Source organism: Corapipo altera, unplaced genomic scaffold (assembly GCF_003945725.1).
Source record: "Corapipo altera isolate COAL_440 unplaced genomic scaffold, ASM394572v1 160, whole genome shotgun sequence".
Lineage (NCBI taxonomy): Eukaryota > Metazoa > Chordata > Aves > Passeriformes > Pipridae > Corapipo > Corapipo altera.
In genome coordinates, this window is record NW_020885016.1 from 256,308 (window position 1) to 264,489 (window position 8,182).

An 8,182-nucleotide genomic window follows, 5' to 3' on the forward strand; every position below is an offset into this window, starting at 1 on the left:
GAGCTAAAAGAGCTGGTGTGTGACCCCCGTGCAGAGAGCCAGTGTGCTAAACTCTCTTCTACACCAACGTAAAAGGTTCTTATCCTTTAACTAACACAGTGGTGAGAGGTTTATTCAAGTAGAAAATTTTTAATTGCATTCTCTTGTAGTCAAATATTAATGGAAGGACCTTGTACAAATAAAAGTGAATAATGCAACAGCTTAGCTGACAACATTGTTTCACATTCATTGCAGATTGTGAACCTTCATTAAAATGGATTATTTTTGCTTTGGAGATTTAACCAGCAACATGACTTTCCCCTCTCGCTGGCCCTGTTATGCCTGAGCCCACAGAGAGCTTGGTCCAAGGAGGAGCTTGCAAAATTAATTCCGAAATAAGAGGCTGAAACTTCCAGGATGTGAATTCTTCTCATCCCTCCGGCTCAGAGGAGGGTTCAGCACAGAAATCATTAGGCAGGAGCTTCAACAGACCCCAGGGATGGGGGAGGGCTCGGGGGAGGTGGGCAAGGCATTGTGCTTGGGAAATGCAGGGAGAATATGAGCAGGGACCTGTTGTAAAGGAAGCTGAGCTCATCCCAAGACCAAGGCCTTTGCTTTAGGTCAACAGCTCTACCAGTTGGGTGGGTCAACTGGTGTTTGTGATCCAGCCAGAGCAGCTGGAAGGGTGAGGGCATGTCTGTGGCTCAGCCCAGCACAGAACAACCAGCAGAAGGAACTTAAAGGAGAACCACGGGATGGAGCTGGGTTTGAATCAGGTGTCCCTTCCTGGTGACTGGGGACAGTGGGAAGAGGGAGACCAGTGATAGGCACTGGTTAGTGAGGGGGTTGCCTCCCCAAACCACCTCAGCTCCTCTCGGTACCCTGAGCAAGGGGGATGTGCTGGTGCCCCCCTGCAGATGCCCTGTCCATGGCTCCAAGAGGCTGTTGACCATTCTCTGCTCAGCATGTGGGTATTTTAAAGCATCCTTAGGGCAGGATTGTCAGCCCTGTGCCCTGTTACAGAATCACAGAATGGTTCCACCCCTGCCATGGGCAGGGACACCTTCCACTTGCCCAGGTTGCTCCAAGCCCCGTCCAGCCCGGCCTTGGACACTTCCAGGGATCCAGGGGCAGCCACAGCTTCTCTGGGCAACCTGTGCCAGGGCCTCCCCACCCTCACAGGGAAGAATTTCTTCCCAATATCCCATCTAACCCTGCCCTCTGGCAGTTTGAAGCCATTCCCCCTGTCCTGTCACTCCAGGCCCTTGTAAACAGTCTCTCTCCATCTTTTCTGTAGGCTCTTTCAGGCACTGGAAGGCCACAATCGGGTCACCCCAAAGCTTCCCTTCTCCAGGCTGAACAATCCCAACTCTCCCAGCCTTTCCCCACAGCAGAGCTGCTCCATCCCTCTGATCATCTTGGGGCCTCCTCTGGACTCTCTCCAGCAGCTCCATGTGCTCCCTGTGCTGTTCCCCAGGGCTGGAGGCAGCTCTGCAGGGGGGTCTCAGCTGAGGGGGCAGAGGGGCAGAATCCCCCCTGCCCTGCTGCCCACACTGGGGGATCAGGCCAGCACACACTCTCCTGGGCAACCATGAGGGTTTACCCCACTTCCAGCTCTCCAGGCTGCTTTACCTGTGATTTCCCAAAGCTTTGGTGCCTCTGAGGATGCAATGGCCTTGCTCCTCCTGCAGCCTTGGTTCCCATCCCCAACCCCGGCTGGATGGCTCCATGGCCAAGCCCAGGCAGCCCCAGCAAAGAAACCAAAGCCCACCTGCAAGAGGGTTTCCAGGAACAGTAACAGCTTAAAACCCCTTCAGTATTTTGGCCCAGGCAATGGGGGCAGCTCTGATGTCCCAAAGCATCACTTTTCCATCAAAATTCCAGAGAGATGCAATCCAGGCACTCCGGTGGCCACAGCTTTTCACTGTTTGTGGTCACAAATGAGCTCAAACTAATTTTCCCCCCAAAATTTCCCCTGCTAATCTGCATATGGGGAAGCTGAAGCTGCTCCTGAGCACTGGCTGTGAATCTGTGCAGCTGCACATTTTCATCCTGCCTAAGCCAGGATTAATTGGGTTTGTGGCTGCGGCTCTGGAAAGCTCTGATGTCCCCACCACTGTTTGACTCTCGGGTTCCTTGGCAATTCTGGTTCCTCGTTTACACTTTGAACAGCAATTCCTTGTTATTTTTAGCCCTAAAACATTATGAACATAGAGGAAACGAGACACCTACAGAAGTTACCCCTGTGCAAAATTATGAATGATTCAAAAGTGCTGTCGCAATTGCCGACATCTCCTTCTCTCAACAGCTTTGTAATATTAACAGTGTGGGGTTGGCTTGCTGCAGAGCACTGCAAAATACCTGAGAGAAATTAATTGTTGAACCCTGAATTTACCCTCAAGAGAATCAAAGACAAAAGCACTGAGATCAGGGGAGGATAAAGAGAACCCCCCCATACCCTGTACAAAAGGAAACTGTGTTCCTGCCTCAGTTTCCCCCTCTCTGGGCATTGGGAAAGCAGAAATATTTGCACCAAGGGAGCCCTGTATCTCCTGATGCTCAGCCTAGAAGCTTTAAAGGATTGGATCAATTAATTTGCTGCTGGTGGCTCACAGTGCAGGTGTTCAGTGTCCCCTGTGCATCCAAGGCATTGTGAGGCCACTTGCTGGAGCTGGAGCTTGGAGGAGCCTCTGAAGAGCTGTTTGGTGACTGGGGGATTTATATTTGTACAGTGGCCTCACTGTAGAGTTAGACGAGCTACTGACATGGCAGTACTTATAGTCTATAAAACAGCAATTATGCTTGTTATTAGATCATCCCATTTACAGCCTGAATCCTTTGCCTATGGTGCATGCAAAGCAACCCAGGGCCTCTCCAAACGCTGGGCTAATCTGTACTAATCCATTATGTAAATCACCAGGACAATAACCAGAGACAAATGGTAAATGTCTTCCAAGCATCCGGCCCTCCTTAATGAAATTTGACCCACAAAAAATGATGGTTTGGTCTGCAGGTTGCTGGGAGAACTGTGTGCAAAGAACATCTGCACTTGGCAATTTGCAGACACAGTTTGAAGCCCTGGGGCAGCTCCTGATCCGAGGCTTTTCATGGGGCTGCTGCTGAATTGGTCCCTGCACACGCAGCAAAGTGCTTGGGCTCTTTGAAACAGGACCCCTGCCCCCAAACCAGGTCATTTTGAAGAGCTGCAGTTGCCCTGGGGAGATGCTCTGCACTTTAAGTCCTTCCAAAATGTGGTCTTTGTGAGCAGGACCTCGGGGGAATCTCTGGGAATATAAAACTTGACTGGCACCATTGTAGGTCATGAGAGAGTGTGTGTTTTTCTTACTTAAGGCCACTTGTGACATCTCTGGGTGGCAGCAGCAAGCGAGGCAGTGGATGAGATCCCAAAAGACAAGCAGAGCACGCAGAGAGTGGGAGCTCCTGACCTCAGGAAGAGCAGATCCATGGCCTGTGCTGGAAAGCTGCACCCGTGTGTCCATCCTGCCCCTGGACACAGCACACTGGACATCTCTAGTGGTGTCCAGGTGGCTCTGAGGGTGTCACTAGAGGAGTTTACCCAAACTGCTACTTCTCCTCCTTGCATTTCTTAATAAGATTATGGTTACTCCTTCCAGAGCCTTTATTATGGATTCGTCATTATTGATCCCTTATCCCAGAACTCCAGGCTACAGACATTGAAGAGATAACGATGTGAGGACACTCTCTTCTCTTCCACGAGGTCTGGCACCAGTCCACGAAGGTGTGGGGTGTCCTTTGCTTGTGTGACTTGCTCTCCCATCGCAGCAGGGAGAAGCAAAGCCACAAGGGGATGCCAGATAGACTCTCGTCTCCGCCTGGATTTCTGCTCCTTGGGAGAGAAACTGGGCTGTGGCAATGAATATTTTAAAATGTGGGGCTTGGGAATCTCAATGGCAACATGTTTCAGCAGCACGCTTCAAAGCAAACACAGCCATGGCTGTGTCTGTGCTCCCGCTGTCTGTCGGCGCTCCCGAGCCCTGGCAGACTCCCCGTGATCTGCAAGAGGGAGAGAGATGGGCTCTGCCTCCCCCTCCCCGCCCGCTTTTTATTCAAATAAACCTTGGGATAATTACATGCAAAAGCCCTGTGCTACTGCAATGTTGATATTGCACATTTGGGAATCGCTGCAGAGGGGATGCATGTAGGCAGAGCCATAAGGACGGTGGCAGCTGGCTGCCAGGCTGGCACCGCGCGCGCCGCGCCAGCCGCCGGGCCTCGGCGCTCCAGACGCTTCCCACAGTCTCACACTTCCCTCAAACACCAAATTTTCTCCCGTGTTTGAGGTGCCTGCCTGTGCTGGGCTCCTCCTCGGATGCCAGTGGCTCCGCACTGGGAGTTATTTTGGGAGAACCTGCTGGAGTCGGCTCTGGAGCAGAGGAGAAGGGCTTGGGCAGAGGCTGCTCCGGGCTCGTCCAGGCTGGAGGCTGCTCAGGACTGAGCCGGGTGCAGTCCAGCTGTGGGGTCTGGGGTGTGCAGGGCTGGCCAGAGCAGAGGAGGAGACTGAGGGGAGACCTCAGTGCAGTTCCAACTGCCTGGGCAGGGGCAGAGGAGGGGCAGGGACTGAGCTCTGCTCTGGGGGGACCAGGGACAGCAGCCAGGGAATGGCTGGAGCTGTGTCAGGGCAGGCTCAGGTTGGATCTCAGGCAAAGGTTCTTCCCCCAGAGGCTGGTTGGGCACTGCCCAGGCTCCTCAGGGCAGTGGGCACAGCCCCAAGGCTGCCAGAGCTCCAGAAGGGTTTGGATGATGCTCTGGGGCACAGGGGGTGACTCTTGGGGATGGGCCTGTGCAGGGTTGAGCGTTGGACTGGATGATCCTTGTGGGTCCCTTCCTACTTGGTCTATTCTGTGATGCTGCAATTTCTGTGAACTTGCAAAAACATGGAATATTTTCATAGGGAAAAGTGCCTCCACTATTTACATCACACATCAAAAAGCAACAGAGAGGGAGGAAACCTGCTGTGCCACAGGGGTAGGAATGGCCCAGGCTCCAGCCCTGCCTGCAGCCCTCCCACTGGGCTGAGGCTGGTCCCCTTCTGTGCAGCCAAGGGGATGTTGTGTCATCATGTCTGAGCTGGATTTTGCCAGTAAAAGTAACTTTCATGACAGACACGGCTTTCGTGATTATTTTTTTTTTCACCTTGGCCAAATTTTCAAATAGTTCTCCTACAGAAATAAAAAAAAAAAAAAAAAGGAAGGGAATAAAACATGAAGAACCTCTTGGAAATAATGCTGGAGGCTTTAGAATTTTGAAAAAAGTAGGTTTTCTTCAAAATAACAAAAAAAATAAAACCTACAGAAACCAAACAAGCAGCCTAGAACTCAGTTTTAAAATCTGTACATTGTTTTTTTTCTTTTTTGCAGAACATCGAAGTTTTGTGCCCAAACAATGATGTTTTGTATTAAATGAAACTTGTATTTTTTTTTCTCTCACGAAACAAGCAAAAGATCCAAAGGAAATAGCGACAAATTATCCTTGAAATAAGCACTTGCCATTTGCTGAGTGGTTTTGGAATATCTTCCACCAGGAAAACAGGCAGATTTTCCTGGTACATCTGCATGGACCCAGCTTGCAGCTGATCCAGTTTGTCCTGTCTGTGATGAAATCATTAGGAAGCCCCAAAAATTGGCATTCAGACCAAACTGGTTGCTCTGTGCAGCTGCACCAATGTCTCCTCCACTTCCTTCCCTTTGCTGGGATTTTGTACTACCTTTGGTTTCTTCCTTGTGCCTTAATCAAACCATGTGAAATTAAAAAAACCCCAAAACCTACTTGGAGTGTTACTAGCAAAATGAACACAGGTGTGATTTTTTTTGGGTATCTTGAAGACTTGCTCTTCCACAAATAACCTGTAGATAGGGGATGGGAGAAGGAAAAATCAGAAGATTTTGGGTGCATCATTCCCATTGCAATAATTGGAGATGTAGGTCCCTGTTTCCCTTATCCCACTCCTTGTGGGGCAGGAATTTGTACTATTTCATAGAATTATAGAATCATGGAATGGTTTGGGTTGGAAGGGAACTTAAAGACCATCCAGTCCCACCCCCTGCCATGGGCAGGGACACCTCCCACTAGCCCAGGGTCCCCCAAGCCCTGTGCATCCTGGCCTTGGACACTTCCAGGGATCCAGGGGCAGCCACAGCTTCTCTGGGCAACCTGTGCCAGGGCTTCCCTACCCTCACAGGGAAGAATTCCTTCCCAATATCCCATCTAACCCTGCCCTTTGGCAATTTGAAGCCATTCCCCATTGTCCTGTCACTGTAGTTCCTGATGAAGGATCCCTCTCCATCTTCCTTGTGACTGTTATTCCAGTGACCTCAGCAGCACCCAGGTGCCATCCTGCCCATCTCCACAGCTCCCTGCCCTTCTCTCCCAACAGCAGTTTCCAGAGGTGGGGAGCATCTCACAGCTCCTTGCTCTCTAGTAATTAATCTCTCAGTTTCTAGCACAGTTCTACGGATGGAGAAATCACAGAATCAGAAGAAAGTTTGGTTAGAAGGGACCTTTAAAGGACATCCAATCCAACCCCCCTGCAGTGAGCAGAACATTCCACCAGACCAGGCAGCTCAGTGAAGATACTCTTAGTCACAGAATCATGGAATGGTTTGGCCTGCAAGGGACCCTATAGATCACCTACTTCCAACCCCCTTGCAGGGCAAACTCTGGATTTGGGAGGTCAGTGTGACAGTCAGTCAGGAGCTCACCCTGGTGCTCGAGGCTCCTGCAGGGATATCTTTGCTCCATCTGTGATGGGAGCCCAGTGCCCTCAGGTAACACCTCCTGATGCTGAACTGGGCTGAGGGCTTTGATCGATGCTTCAAACTGTGTATGCCCACCTAAATCACTATTATGATCACTTTGCAGCTCTTCTGGGTCCATTTTGAGAGTTTCATCGTCCCTGCTGGTGACTTTCCTGAAGTGCTGTGCGTGGTTCCCTGTTTGTAGCCGTGCAATTAACTGTAAGGAGATAAGACAGGTGTCACTAACATTTAGACAGAGTAGAAGGAAACAGCAATTTGCATAAATTAATTAAGAAACTGACCTCGTTCCCCAGTACTCCTCAGAGAGCAAGCAACCCCCCCCCCCAGTTTATTAAGTCAATACTTAGTTTGACACCTGAATCAAGCTTTACCCAAACCGAACGACAAAATTAATCCACAGCAAAATGCACCACAAGTCCCTTCCCTTCAGTAATTTATTTTTTAAGCTATCCCAGCAATTTATTTTTAAACATATCAGTACGTTATGTTCCATGACATTTCACATCTACAAAACACCATATGTATTGGCAAGTGATTACTCATTGAAACTGCCATATCATGGATGCAGCTATCTCTGGCAGCCTGGGTTTTCCCACCTCTTTTGGGTCTGTGCCCTTATTGTTCCATGGGCACTTTTTTATTGGGAAAATGGGCTGAGTGTCTGTTTTATCCCCCCTGAAAGATAGATTCGGGTTTTCTGTGCGCATCAGGAGACCACACCTTCCTTCTGTGAGCCCTGGAGAGTGGTGGGTATGGAATGCTAAAATTCAGAGCAGCACTTTGTCACTGGAGAAGTCACTGGAAGGTGATGCAATCCCACCTGGCCCCAACGCGCAGGCAGCAGGTCCTCTCCGACCTCTGCCATTCCCGTGTTCTGCTTTCCAGAGTGGAATTACAGCTACTCCAGCAAGCACAGCTTGAGGACATTATTCACTGCAGCTTAGTGATGATTTCAGAGCCATCCCTTGATGCTCACAACCCACAGGCAGTAACTTCAATAACAGAGCTGCAAACCTCCACCAGTACCTGTCTCATGGCTGAGCTGACAAGAGCAAATTGGTCTGAAATATCCAGGTTGTGGGGAGAGAGTGAGTGAGGGGAGTTGTTACAGGAGGGGCTGCCAACAGATGTGTGGAAACACTGGAAATGGGCTGAGTTCCTTCTACATCACAGAGCCATAGAATCATAGAATGGTTTGGGTTGGAAGGGACCTTAAAGATCATCCAGTTCCACCCCCTGCCATGGGCAGGGACACCTTCCACTAGCCCAGGTTGCTCCAAGCCCCGTCCAACCTGGTCTGAAACACTTCCAAGGATGGGGCAGCCACAGCTCCTCTGGGTAACCTGTGCCAGCGCCTCCTCACCCACACAGAGAAGAATTTCTTCCCAATATCCCATCTAACCCTA

At 50.2% G+C, this 8,182-nt stretch overlaps 1 long non-coding RNA gene across 2 annotated transcripts; it reads right to left on the reverse strand.

The window, feature by feature from the left end:
• Positions 1 to 5,475: 5,475 nt before the first annotated feature.
• LOC113958987 lies at positions 5,476 to 7,928 on the reverse strand. 2 transcript variants are annotated; one of them, XR_003531676.1, is made up of 3 exons: positions 7,803 to 7,928; positions 6,852 to 6,972; positions 5,476 to 5,864 (listed from the first exon to the last, which is right to left on the reverse strand). It is a non-coding gene; the product is annotated as an uncharacterized LOC113958987 (long non-coding RNA). The 2 variants fall into 2 exon arrangements; XR_003531675.1 differs by having other exon boundaries at positions 5,478 to 5,864; positions 6,720 to 6,972.
• Positions 7,929 to 8,182: the final 254 nt, after the last annotated feature.